At 41.5% G+C, this 14,864-nt stretch overlaps 1 non-coding gene and 1 pseudogene across 1 annotated transcript; both read right to left on the reverse strand.

Annotated features, from left to right (window-relative positions):
- Window positions 1–14,864, reverse strand: part of LOC123390316 — a 37,232-nt pseudogene that overhangs the window by 10,651 nt on the left and 11,717 nt on the right.
- On the reverse strand, window positions 1,062–1,142 carry LOC123390319. The gene has a single exon (XR_006604920.1). It is a non-coding gene; the product is annotated as a small nucleolar RNA SNORD121A (small nucleolar RNA).

Consider the following 14,864-nt stretch of genomic DNA (forward strand, 5'->3'; position numbering starts at 1 on the left):
GCCTGCGACAGCAGGGACATTTCAAGTAGGCAAGTTTACACATCTAGTGGTTCTGAGACCAGGCCCAGCCAAAGCCTATGCCCTGCCGCATTATTGCTAAAGACCAGGCCACCATGGTGGGGGCAACGAGAGGGTTTTGTTCATTGCCGCTGCTTTCTGTAAGGGTTCAGAACTTCGCCCCACTATGCCTCTCTTTTTGGGTCCATATTTTCTCCATACCTGCTAAGCTGAGAGAGGGGGGCTGCTGGACAGGGTCACCAGGCAGGGGCTGGGACATGGAGGGCAAAGTGGCAGTGTGCTGGGACGCCGGGAGGGCAGAAGCGGAGTGCAGGAAGTGTGGTGCTGGGCAGGGAGCCCACAGATGGGAGGTGGTGGGGAAGGAGGGTCTGTTGTCTTTGGAGCTGGGAACGGATGAAGTAGCTGTAAAAAACAGACTGGTTTAAGCTCCAGACCCAATCCTAAGTACCTAAAATATACTCAGTGCCTTGTGACACCTCAGGATCAACTTGAGAAACATAAATTATATTCCCCAGGGGATAGCATTTTCTGTCCAATACAACTAATAAAAAATGACATGTTAAGGTAAGACAAACAGGACTTGGCCAAGAGTAAGAAGAAATGATACCTTTATAACCAACCCTAAACTGTTCTGTAATGTTTACATCTCCTAACTAAAGGAACCCAACTCTGAGCTGCACTAGAAAGGGCAAGAGGCTCTGAGACGAACACACAGGATTAGAATGCGAGGCAAACTTATCTCAAAGGCACAAGGGATAGTAGAGGTCTGGTAGGCAAGACCATCAAAAGGGATACGTCTTTGCTTCTATCAAGTCAGTATGAAATCAGGCTGACCTGGGAAAGCGCACAGCCAGTTTAGGGCAAATGGGGGTTGAGAGCACAGGGTACATACAGTGTGGGGTGTTACAGATGCTTACAAGCCACTGTCAACAGTCACTTTCACATGCACAGTGAGCACTTCCTTGAACAAACAAAAACCCTCAGGACACACAGAGGAGCTTATTTGGCTTCCAGAAGATCATAAATATGATCAATCCTAGCTGTAGAAAAGACTCAGTTTTAGTTCTATCCACACATATAACTCACATATGTGCTTGGATATAAAGCATCATTGTCTTTTCCCAGTTAGGAAGAACAGTAACCCTCCTACCCACCCACAGGACTCGTTGGGAACCCAATGGAAAAACATGCCAGTCTCTAAAAAGGAGGATGAATTTAAAACAAACACAGGTAGCAACAGGGGTCAACACACAACTTAGCCCATTCTTAGAGGAGTCCTTACTGTCTAGAGACTTCCCTTTTCCAAACACGACACCTACTGTTACAGATACCAGATGAAAATACCACAGACGTCCCTGTCCCAAAAACTCAGACCCCCATCACTTACCTCCCTAGGTCTCAGGTCACAATGATAACAAGTTCACAAGAAGCCTCATACAGAATGGGGGGAGGGGGGGGGAGCACAGAGAGTAGACAGATATAGAGCTAAAAACCTATCTAAAACACACACAAGGTTTTCCAGACATTTCATATCTTATTATCTCATTTAAAATCTCCAAACAGAGGTGCCAGGGTGCCTCAGTCGGTTTAGGGCCTAACTCTTGATTTCAGCTCAGGTCATGATTTCAGAGTTGTGAGATCAAGCCCTGCACTAGGTTGTGAGCCAGGCGTGGAGGTTGCTTTAGATTGTCCACCCCCACCAACCCCACCCCTCCCTGAGTTCTAAAAAAATTAATTAAAATCTCCAAATAACCAGGATACCTGGCTGGCTCAGTTGGTAGAGCACGGGACTCCTGATCTCAGGATTGTGAGTTCAAGCTTCAGGCTGGGTATAGAGATAACTGAAAACAAAAAGAATCTCCAAATAAACTAGGATACCTCTATGTGTTCTCAATCTCATGCCTGTACTAAAGAAACTTGGCACCAAGGCTTGTGGAGTAAGAATGTCCTCTGATGTAACATTCTCGGGGCTATCAATGTACCTCCAAACAGCTCCGGCAGCCCAGCAATACCAAAACCAATTCTGCGTAAATCACATGTGTCACTTTAATTCCAACTGAGGTCCCTCTTGAACTGATGAAATTCCATGTCCACACTACCAAAAATCTTTTCTTTTTTTTAAAGATTTTTATTTATTTATTTGACAGACAGAGATCACAAGTAGGCAGAGAGGCAGGCAGAGAGAGAGGAGGAAGCAGGCTTCCTGCTGAGCAGAGAGCCCAGCTCGGGGGCTCGATCCCAGGACCCTGGGATCATGACCCGAGCTGAAGGCACAGGCTTTTAAAACCCACTGAGCCACCCAGGCGCCCCAACACTACCAAAAATCTTAAATAAAAGGCAAGTCCAGGGCACCTGGGTGGCTCAGTCAGTTAAGTGGCTGCCTTCAGCTCAAGTCATGATCCCAGGGTCATGGGATCAAGCCCTTCATCAGGCTCCTTGCTCAGCGGGGAGCCTGCTTCTCCCTCGCCATCTGCCTACCACTTTGCCTACTTGTTCTCTCTCTCCCTCTCTAGTAAGTAAATAAATAATCTTTAAAAAAAAAAGAGAAAAGGAAAGCCCTTCTGGCTTTCTCTACCCAATACCGATGCCTATTTGCCTTACTGAATAATAATGAAAATCATCATTAACAATCACAGATAACCAAGCCAAGAAAAAAGGAAAGAAACAGCTAACAGTAATTCATCTGCACCAACTCTAGAGAGCATCTGACCTCTTTTCTTCACAACAGTCCACTAGATCCTGAAGGCAAAAAGCATGTCTTTCCTGAACTAGCACACCAAGTTTTTTGCTTTAAAATCAAGCATAGTACTGGAGAGCTCTTTGAACATACTGGAACCTGTACCTCATGTCTTTGTACATGTCTCTATACATGTACAAGCATGTCTTTCCTGAAACTAGCACACAAGCACCATCATCAACATAGTATTGGAGAGCTCTATGAACATACTGGAACCTGTACCTCAAAGCATCTTTTGAATCCACACTACACTGTATACCTGGGGTGCAGGCGACCAGAACAGAGGGATATGAGGCTTATTATCACCTCCTTCTTGCTGTAGTATTGACATTTCTCTTAATACCATCAGCTACAACCTACTCACAGAGGCATCTCTGGCTGGACTTGTAAACCCTGCCAAAGAAAGGATGCCAATGTGATGGATCAGAAGTAACTATCAGAAAAAAGGCAAAAGGACTATTTTTGTAGAATTAGTCACTCGCCATGGTTTTCTTCATCATATTGGCTATACTCTTTTTCTGTTTGATTTCCACCAGCCAAAACAAGAGTGGTTACTTATATACTTACTGTCTACCGTCTGCTGACTTCGACCACCACCATGTCCATTCTATAAGGAAAAAAAAGTAAGTAAATCCACAAAGTCAAATGACAACTTAGCTGAATTTCTACTGGAATTTAGCCAGAAACATATGAAGTATAGATTAGTCAAGAAACAATGTCTGGTTTTATTTTGCTTCTTAATAAAAGGACAGGTAATAACATATTCTTAAGAAATCCCAAGGATGAGGCACCTGGGTTGCTCAGTGGGGTTAAAAAGCCTCTGCCTTCAGCTCAAGTCATGGTCCCAGGGTCCTGGGATTGAGCCCTGCATCGGGCTCTCCACTCAGCAGGGAGACTGCTGCTTCCTCCTCTCTCTCTCTCTGCTTACCTCTCTGCCCACCTGTGATCTCTGTCAAATAAATGAACGTTAAAAAAAAAAAAACAATCCCAAGGAGCTGACATTTTTGAAAATCAGACTGTGTATTTAGGGGACTAACAAAGACAAAACTTAAGACTCAAATCACAGGGGTGCCTGGGTGGCTCAGTGGGTTTTAAGCCGCTGCCTTTGGCTCAGGTCATGATCTCAGGGTCCTGGGATCGAGGCCCGCATCGGGCTCTCTGCTCAGCGGGGAGCCTGCTTCCCTTCCTCTCTCTCTGCCTGCCTCTCTGCCTACTTGTAATCTCTGTCTGTCAAATAAAATAAATAAAATCTAAAAAAAAAAAAAAAAAAAAAAAAAAAAAGACTCAAATCACAGGAAGCAATGAAGCAGTCCTAAAAATTAAGTAGTACAAAAAACTTAGGAAGTTACTATACTGAAATCACCACATCTTTCTGTATCATGCACATTCTGTCTCTTGAGTACCAGTCATGCAAGAAAAAAATGTTTCCAAATGAAATGAAAATGGTTCTCAGAGATGTTACTCTGAAACAGCTTTCCTGACTCGGTAGGGAAAGAGTGGGGTTAGCAGAGTGTGGCAGTGTGCTAAACAGAGCAGAATCTGAAAACAACTAGATGGTGTTTGACCGTAAGGCATTTTCTCTGGAACCAAGACACACAGAAGGAAAAATTGGTACCAAGGAAAAATTTCCACAAACTGAGCAACGGAGACAGGTATAGAGAGAATGACAGTGGGAGCATAGAAAACTCCAATACTGTCCCTGGATAAGAAAAGGAAGCTGACCTGAGCCGAAGGCAGAGGCTTTAATCCACTGAGCCACCCAGGCGCCCCCAGAAATTTCCTTCTTACCAATGTCCAACCTCCTAAAATATCTGGGGCACAGTGGCTCAGGCAGTTAAGCATCTGCCTTCGCCTCAGGTCATGACAGAGCCCCACATCTGGCTCAGGGAGCCTGCTTCTCCCTCTCCTCCCTGCTTATGCTCTCTTACTATCTTTCTCTCAAATAATAAAAAATCCTAACAAAAAAAAAAAAAAAAAACAAAAAAAGGACAAACTTTATAGATGTTACACCTCTGTATTAATCCAAAATCCAGTACAATTTTCTGTTCAAGAAATGTTATAATATTTTTTTTTTCCTTTTTCTTTTTTTTGAAAGTTTTATTTATTTATTGGACAGAGAGACACAGTGAGAGAGGGAACACAAGCAGGGGAGTGGGAGAAGGAGAAGCAGGCTTCCTGCTAAGCAGGGGAGCCAAATATGGGGTTCAATCCCAGGACCCTCGGATCATGACCAGAGCTAAAGGCAGACACTTAAAAACTGAGCTAGCAGGTGCCCCCATGTCTTTTTTTCTAAAAAGAGCAATTTGAAGTTATTTACAAGAAATGTGAACTATGAAAGATTAGAACTTGAGAGGGAGAAAAAAAAAATGAGTTAGAAAAAAAGAGGTCGGGGTGCCTGGATGGCTCAGTGGGTTAAGCCGCTGCCTTCGGCTCAGGTCATGATTTCAGGGTCCTGGGATCGAGTCCCGCATTTGGGCTCTCTGCTCGCAGAGAGCCTGCTTCCTCCTCTCTCTCTGTGCCTGCCTCTCTATCTACTTGTGATCTCTGTCAAATAAATGAATAAATCTTTTAAAAAAAAAAAAAAAGAGGTCAAGTAAAGGGAAACACAATACATCTTAACAATATATATAGGACAGGGAGAGAACAATCAAAATTCTACTTTCTGCCTCCCTCTAAACTGGGGTTCACTAAGCACTAAATATACAGACGTTAACACTGAGCATGTGCATCCAAAACAGCACAAATGGTGACATACAAATAAGTATTCTCAAAACTACACCAAATGGAAAGATTAAAAAAAGGGTAACAGAAAATGAGCAGTCATCAGACCTTAGGAATATTTTATTCCCACCTTGAAAATCACTTTTAAATTATAATGGAGAAACTGATACAACACAGGAACTGTAATACTTGGGGTGGGGGGTAATTCTATGCAGAAGAATGGTGGGAGCAAAAGTAAAGAAATACCAAATGGACAGGAGAAATCAGAATCTGCAAGGTCTCAGTTCCATCTAGCCAAGCCGAGGAATGAGGTGAGTAATGACAAGAGCAAGCAATATACCAGGGTGAATTAGAGCTGCAGTCGAGAAGTTCAGCAGATGACATACCCTTAAGCCTGGATAGCACACTGTGTGATTTAGGTTTTAGAAACTATAGCCCAGGAAACATTCTGCAATAAAGGGCATATTCTGTATGGATGGACATGTGTGTGTTCCTATTACTGTAGCCACTATAGATATTGAGCATTTATATCTTTTTTTAAAGTTTTTTGTTGGGGCACCTGAGTGGCTCAGTCGATAAGCATCTGCTTTTGGCTCGGGTCATGATCCCAGAGTCCTGGGATCGAGCCCCTGCATCAGGCTTCCTGCTAAGCGGGGAGCCTGCTTTCTCAGTCTCGCACTCTTCCTGCCCTGTATTCCCTCTCTTACTGTGTCTCTCTGTGTCAAATAAATAAATCTTTAAAAATAAATAAATAAAGATTTTTTTAAAAATAAAGATTTTGTTTATTTGACAGAAAAGAGAGAGAAAGAGCACACAAGCCAGGAGAGCAGCAGGCAGAGAGGAAGCAAGAGAGAAGCAAACTACCCACTGAGCAGGGAGCCCAACTGGGGACTCAATCCTAGCACCCTGACTGAGCCACCCACGTGCCTCGATAACTGAGCACTTAAAATATGGTTAGTATGTCCGAGGAACTAAAACTGTAAATGTTTTTTTTTTAATTTAATGAACTACTACAGAATTTTTACCATATATGGTGACCCAGAATTTAAATTAAAAATTGAAATAAATATTTTTTTTAAAGATTTTTATTTATTTATTTTGATAAAGAGAGAGATTACAAGTAGACAGAGAGGCAGGCAGAGAGAGAGAGATGGAAGCAGGCTCCCTGCTGGAGCAGAAGAGCCCGATGCGGGACTTCCATCCCAGGACCCTGAGATCATGACCTGAGCCGAAGGCAGTGGCTTAACCCACTGAGCGCCACCCAGGCGCCCTGAAAATAAATTTTTTTAAAAAGTAGCTCTCACTAGTAATGCTTGAACATCTCTGCCATTCAGGACAACCAAATAATAGAGATCCATCATGTCTTCCCCCATCCCCCACCCACAAAACCCCATGCAAAGGCACCAGGGACAAATTTGGGATGTATCTTTATGCTATCCTTATACTAAGATTCTCAAGTCCATTCATACACTCCTAAAGTATAGTTGCTTAAAAATACAGATTTCAGGGCTCCTGGGTGGCTCAGTGGGTTAAACCACTGCCTTCAGCTCAGGTCATGATCTCAGGGTCCCTGGGATGGGAGTCCCGCATCGGGCTCCTCTGCTCAGCAGGGGAGCCTGCTTCCTCCTCTCTCTCTCTGCCTGCCTCTCTGCCTACTTGTAATCTCTTCTCTGTCAAATAAATAAATAAAATCTTAAAAAAAAAAAATACAGATTTCACATCACAGCCCATATCAGTAAACTCAATGAACTATAAGGGATTCTATTCAAAAGGTTAGCCAATGTTCTAGGGGGTGCCTAGGGGGGCAGGCTCAGTTGGTAGACCATGCAACTTGCTCTTTGGGGTTTTAAGTTTTGCTCTCCATGTTTAGGTGGAGAGATTACTTAAAAATAAACCCTTGGGGCACCTATGTGGGTCACGCTGGTTTAAGCATCTGCCTGCCCAGGGTCATAATGCCAGGGTCCTGGGATCAACCCCTGTATCAGGCGCCCCCTGCTCAGCAGGGGGTGCTGGCTGGTGCCTCTCCCTCTGCCTGTGCTCTGCCTACTTGTGCTCTCTCTGTCAAATATAAAAATAAAATCTCAAAATAAAATAAAATAAAAAATCTTAAAAAGGTTAGCCATTCCTAAAAAAAAAATCTCATCTAAAACCCTCAAACTAAACAATGAACATCCAAACAGGATTTCCAGCAAGTAGAAACCTGAAGACCAATTACCGTGATGGTTTCCTGGAGCTAACTCCGATGGACTCACAGAGCTTTTGTATGCAATTCTGTTGTGTGCACAGAACTCTGGTCATAGGAGGAAGACGTTGTTACTGGACTAGTGGAGCTCAGCGATGAGCTGGTCAGACTGGAGGAGGTAATAACTGAAGTTGTATAGGTGGAGTTCTGTACTGCCACTGGTCATTGGTAGAGAGGTATTCAAAGAATCACTAGAAAGAAATAAAAAGATTTAGACATAAATTAGTGTCACTTTACATGCGTTCATCAAGAACTAGTTCATCAATTTACTGCCATACTATATATTAAAACACATCTGTACCTACACATTTGGTATTACTGCATTCTTTAACTATATTAAAGACAATATTCAAAAATACCCCTCCCCTCCCCAACCCCCCACTCAACACACCTAATTTAAATGACAGGTAGAGGGACATCTTTAAGAATCCTAAAGAATCTGTAATAAAATCCAGAAGTCTGCAATCATTTTTCTTAGATTTAATTAATTAATTAGACAGAGAGCAAGAGAGAGATGGGCGCACACAAGTAGAGAGAGAGAGAGAGAAAGAAAGAGAGAAGCGGGCTCCCCGCTCGGCAGAGAGCCTGTGTGGGCTCGATATCCCAGGACCCTGGGCTCATGACCTGAGCCGAAGGCAGCCGCTTAACCAACTGAGCCCACCCAGGCGTCCTGAAACCATTTTCAGAGAGAGAGAATAACCAGCTTTTAGCTCTGGGGAGTAGATAAAAATTAATATAAAATCTAAAATCGGGGGATTTTCTACTTATGAAGCATTCCACTTGAAGGAAAATACGTGTTGGCAAAGATGCACGAGAAACTGCATCCCCTCAGAGATTACTGACAGACATGTAAAATGCTGCAGACACTATGGGAAAAGTTTGCTGCTTTCCTCCAAAGTTAACGTAAAGGGTTACCACAGGACTCAGCAATTACTAGGTCTACATCCAGAGAATAACTTAAAGAACTTAAAGTACACAGAACTTGTAAATCAATGTTTCACAGCACCATGATTCTTAATACCCAAAAAGTAGAGAGAAACAATTCAAATGTCCATCAACTAATGAACAGATCAACAGAATAGGACATATCTGCACAATGCAATACTATTTGGAAATAAAATGCGTATCGGCTACAAACGGATAAACCGTTGAAAACACGATGCCAAGTAAAAGAAGCCAAACACAGAAGGCAACACATCTTGCATGATTCTTGCCTTATGAAGTATCAGAATAGGCAAATCCAGAGACAGAGGCTTAGTTGCCAGGGGATGAAGGATGGGGGAATTGGGAGTGATGGCGGACAGGCACAGGGTTCCTTTTTAAGGTGATGGAAGAAAAGTTCTGAAATTAGGTACTAGCTACGGGTGGCACAAACCCAAGTTATATGGTCTCCACCAGGTGATTTCTTAGACTCTATTTTGTTTTACTTTCCCAACAAGGGACTTAATTTAGTCAAAGCGCCAGAGAAATAAGAAGTTGTGTACCTTAAAGACTTCGAATACAAGCTGATGGGAATCTGGTTACTATTTTCATCTGCTTTGCAGATGATCCAAATTCAGAGAGAGAAGGTTCTGATCCAAATTCCAAGGCGCCAAACTGAACATTTAATCCCGTGACATCTGCTGAGCCAGGCATTTCCACTTGCAGAAGCTGGGATCTTGAAAAAGCCAGAGCCATCACATCAGGAACAGAGATGAGAGAAATTTCACATCCCAGAGGCCTCTAACAGCCAGATGAGTACAGGCTTCCCAAATCACTACTGGTTACCCCTGGAAGAACAATGAGCAAGATGTCTACAAAAAGGAAAAAGGCACAGGATACTTCAAAAACAAAGAGAAGAGAAAAGAAAAATGAGAAGTTAACAGCAGAATGGTCAGTGCCACCAACTGCTTTCTTAGGGCAAAGGCTGAAGAAATGGGTGGTGGGCAGGCTGTGGTGATGGGTGAGTGAAGGGAAGAGAGCAGGCCGCTGCTGAAAGCACTATCTAGCCAAAGATTCTCCGTCTACGAGACACAGGTCAATACACAAGACCTTATTCTTTATCTTTATTCTATGTACAAGACACAGGTAAATACACAAGGCCAGGATTCTTCTGACCCAGATCCTATAATTTGAATGAATAGTCTCTGTCTCCAACAGAAAACCATCCCCTCTAGTATTTAACCTGAGCCGCTCAGAAATGGCCAATTCCTTGTTAAGCAGTAAGCTATGTGTTTTTGAAAAAAATACCACATCACCATTTCTGAGACTTATTACTAACACAACCCTTGAGCTAAATGTTAAAATACAATCCACCGTTGGACCTGGGACTTCTTGATGGAGAACACACCTTAGAAGCTGGAGGTATCCGCCGCTTCGGTAGTTTGATGTGGTTTAGACTGTGGTTGATGGGTAGACACAGCAATGTTTTCTACAGTCATGCTGGGAAGCTGCAAAAGCTTGTTCACAGTGGAGGTACTGTCTCTGGGTGTTGACTCTCGCAGTTTTACCTGGGAAGGAAAGGACTCCAACCCAGGAGGAGCAGCAGCAACGGCCTGAGTGTGGTGCTGCTTGTCGCTGGCTCAATTGACTAAGAACCGGGGATGGTTCAGGCTGAGATTTGAAGTCTATGAAATATGTAAAAGGGGGGAGGGGAAACCAAGCAATAATCAATTATTTAGGAACATGGGCTTAGAGCTCCCCTCTTCCCTATGACGAGAGTGAAAGGTTGTAGTCACCACCTATTTCTTCCAAGAACCTTCTACCTGAATCCTGTAAGTTGAGGGCGTGTGTGATGTATTAAAACTGATATATGATAAATGCAAAAGGATGCCTGAATGGGTTTGTAGATAATTTTTGAAAGCAGAGAGATGCTGTTTTACATTAAGACATATGGAGTGGGCAAAAGAACATGGAGCTGCTACACCATGTTTAGCTAAGAGAGAGTCTATTTTGTTGCTTTTTATGGATTTTTTAACAAAACTGTTAAAAAATATGTTTTTCAGTAAGTAATGTGATACTACAAAATCTGAAAGGTCAAAAAAAAGTGTATGACTATAAATCACCCTTTCAAACCCTATCCCCCAGATTCCTTCCACAGAGGCCAGACATTGTACTATTTCCTGAGTAATTTTCAGAGATACTGTTTCAAAACACAAATATGCAGCAGAGAAACACACATTATATATAGAGCTTCCTCACAAACCATTTGGTTTTCAAAAACTTGCCATATTCCCATGTGAAGGGCTATTTCATTTTTTGGCCACAGAGTAATCCAATGTGCCACAGGCATCAATTTTTTAAAACCAATACTATATTAATGGGGCTTTTAGATTTTCTAGTATCTTGCTAAGAAAAACAATGCTATAATGAATGTATTTTTATGTAAGACATTTGCTCAAGTGCAAGTATACCTGTGGGATCAACAAACTAGAATAGGGTTAGGGTTCAAAGAACAACTCTATTTAAAATATTGACAAAAACACTTTTAAATTATTTCAATTAAGATACAACACACACTTTTTAATATGCTGATACCAACAAAATTTTATCCTTCCTAATTTGAATGATGGAAAATGACATCATTAAAGATGTCAAATTAAATGATACAAATTCATTTGAGGCATCATTTCATATACTCCAGTATTCTTTGCCTATGAAACTCTGACAATAATACCCCTTTGTCCTTTTTTTTTTTTTTTTAAACCTGTTTAGTCTCCTTTTAGTTACTCTTTTTTAATGAGGAAGTTAGTCCCCTCTGTCTATGATTTTCAAATCAAATAGAAGTTGGCAATTTTTTTCCCAGTGAAGAGCCAGGTAGTAAATATTTTAGGCTTTGAAGGCCATCTGTTAGCACCTACTCAACTCTCCCTTTGTAGACTGAAAGTAGTTATAAGACAATACATAATGAATGGTCATGGCTATGTTGTTCCAATAAAAATGGTATTTACAAAAACAGCTGACAAACTTAGTTGAAGGTCTGCCAACCCATGACTTAGTATATTTCCATCTTAGATGAATCTACTTTTGGACTTTATTTTAGAGGCATGTGTAAGAAAGACAGGATTTCTAAAGAATATAGAAATAGCATGTACAAATCTAAAAACACCTATCACTCACTGCAGTGGGTTTGTGGAAAAAGGTTTAAACGTTTTTTTGTTAACAAAGGATTATAGCTGGCATGAGAAAAGCCACCTTGCCTACACTGGCTCTTGGCCAATATCTGTGAACACAGAGATTTTAATATATTCTAGGCAAAGGCTGCCAAGCACTCTTATCAGGTAAAAGTGACTCTCTGTGCCTTTAATGTCTGTACAATGTAGTTTATCATGAACACCTGCTTTCCTACTGGGAATGTGAAATTTTGGTATGTACTAGTCAGTCAGAGGGTACTTTATGTATAACCAGCTCTCCAATAAAAAACTTAGAGTATTCAGGCTCTAATGAATTTTCTTGGTAGACATGACTCCAAACCTGGGAGTAGTCTCAGATACTTCCTTAACAACAAACTGTTTTCTTTCAGAGAGAAATGTGATCCCATGTCTTTTAAGAAGCCCTAAACATAAACATGCCTAGGAAGCCAACCCTATGGTTAATAACCTCCGCTATTCCTTAATACAGTGTGGTATTTGTATGCTGGTGGGAAATGGGGGGGGTGTCTTAATGTCACAAAATCTGTGACAGTACAGTTTTTTAGAAAATATTCAAACTTATATACGGACCCGTTATATTATAAACCACTGACAATAAGGGCTGGCACAAACCAGGATAATTACATATAAATATTAGAATGAGAAAGCAACCCAGAGGGAGTGATTTAAAATTCCACATCCCAATTCTGTCCCCCACCATATTTTGGTCGAGCTCAGAAAATTCTGTCCAGGTGCATTTACTCAAAACTGTTATTTCCTTCCTTATATTTGTATGGCTTTACCATGCTTTTTGCACATCTCTTCAAGTACTACTATCACTACTGATAACAACAAATAAATGCAGGTATTTATACAAACACAAAGCTATCTGATTTAATTAGCAAACACAGGGGCGGCTGGGTGTCTCAGTCGTTAAGCAAACTGCTTTTCGGCTCAGGTCATGATCCCAGGGTTCTGGGATCGAGGCCCGCATCGGGTTCCCTGCTCAGCTGGAAGCCTGCTTCTCCCTCTCTCCAATCCCCCTGCTTGTGTTCCCCCTCTCGCTGTGTCTCTCTGTCAGATAAATAAAAATTTTAAGAAATTCATAAATGCCACAGAAATTCTACTAAAAAGAAACATCTCTGCACAACTTTCCACATTAGTGTTCCTCAGTCAACGCACTCTGCTAATGTTTAGCATGTTCCACTACGGGCAAACCACCAGAGAAAACGTATACTTACCAAAATGACTAAGAACTGAGGGACTGGGAAGTTGAGGGCTTGAGGTCCCAAGAAGAAGTGGTTGTGGGTGGACTTGTACTATTCTGCTGTGAACTTGGGGTAGTAGTGGGTAAACTGGCCCAAACTTGGAGCTTTCAACTGGTCCAAAACCTGGGAGCTGGTGATGTTTGCCATTTTGGAAGGTGCAAGCTCCCCAAATCCTGAACCAAGGACGGATGACTTTAAAAGGAAAAAAAAAAAAAAAAAAAGCAAAAATCCTCAGCAAACTGTACTCCAGACTTTAAGTAACATCAAGTATTTAACAAGAAATTTTAAAAAACTATAACCTAGAACATTTGAATAAATGAGATAAATACTACATGAAAATATTACTACAAAAATCTGATTACAGAACAAAATCTGATTAAATCCACAATCCGTCTAGATTCTGATAAAGATATTAAAGGGAAGGGGAATATTTTATCTGGATTTTAAGACATTGCTTTGTTTTTGGGCACCTGTGGGTGGCTCAGTTGATTAGGTCACTGCCTTCGGCTCAGGTCATGATCCCAGGGTCCTGTGGTTGAGCCCCATGTCAGGGAGCCTGCTTCTCCCCTTCTCCTTCTCCCTTTGTTCCTCCAACCCCCATTCGTGTTCTCCCTCTTTTCTCCTGCAAATAAATTGTCCTCCCCACCAAGATTTTATTTATTTAGAGAAAAGAGCATAAGTAGGGGGAGCAGCAGCCAGAGGGAGAGGGAGAACCAGGCTCCCTTGATGCAGGCCTCATCCCAGGACTCCAGGATCATGACCTGAACAGAAGGCCAGCCACTTAACCAATTGAGTCCCCCAGGAGCTCCCATCAAATAATGAAATCTTAAAAAACAAAAAAGACATTGCTTTCTTTTTAAAAGTGACTGCCACAGGGCACCTGGGTGGCTCAGTGGTTAAGCCTCTGCCTTCGGCTCAGGTCATGATCTCAGTTGTCTTGGGATCGAGCCCCACATGGGGCTCTCTGCTTGGCAGGGAGCCTGCTTCCCCTCTGTCTCTCTGCCTGACTCTCTGCCTACTTGTGATTCTCTCTCTCTCCCTCTCTCAATGAATAAACAAAATCTTTAAAAATAATAAATAAATAAATAAATAAAAGTGATGCCACAAATTCACAAAATGGTATCGTTTTTTACACTAAAGATAAATACCCATGACTTAAATGACAAAGACAAGCTTTCAGAAACAAAAGTACAGTATTTTCTTAATGTATGCAAACAACAGTAATCATACTTATTAAGTTTGATCACGGAATGGCTCAGCCATGTCATCCTGCAAAATATAAATGCAGGCTAGAGCACTTACTTAAAAAGTTAATATTCTAAAACCCAAACAGTAAATTACACATGAGATATCTGTGTATTGGGCCAATACCCTGGACATCACTGCATTTCTTTCAAGTTGTTTTGATGACTAAGAACACCAAATACGCTCCTTAACTAAGTATCCAAAGAAAATGTTACACCCAACCTCTTCTATCTATCTTCATTCAATCTATCCTATCAGGTCAGATACCAAGAGCCAATGAGAATGATATATGTAAAAAAATGAAACTGGACCACTTTCTAAACAAAACACAAAAATAAACTAGAAACAGATTAAAGACCTAAATTTGAACCTGAAACCATAAAAATCCTAGAAGAGAACATAGGCAGTAATTTCATTCACATCGGCTACAGCAACATTTTCCTAGATATGTCTCCTAAGGCCAGGAAAAAAAAGCAAAAAATAAACTATTGGGACTATACCAAATAAGAAAAGAAAACAAACAA

This window comes from Mustela putorius, unplaced genomic scaffold (genome assembly GCF_011764305.1).
Source record: "Mustela putorius furo isolate JIRA1106 unplaced genomic scaffold, ASM1176430v1.1 tig00537300_pilon_pilon_pilon, whole genome shotgun sequence".
Lineage (NCBI taxonomy): Eukaryota > Metazoa > Chordata > Mammalia > Carnivora > Mustelidae > Mustela > Mustela putorius.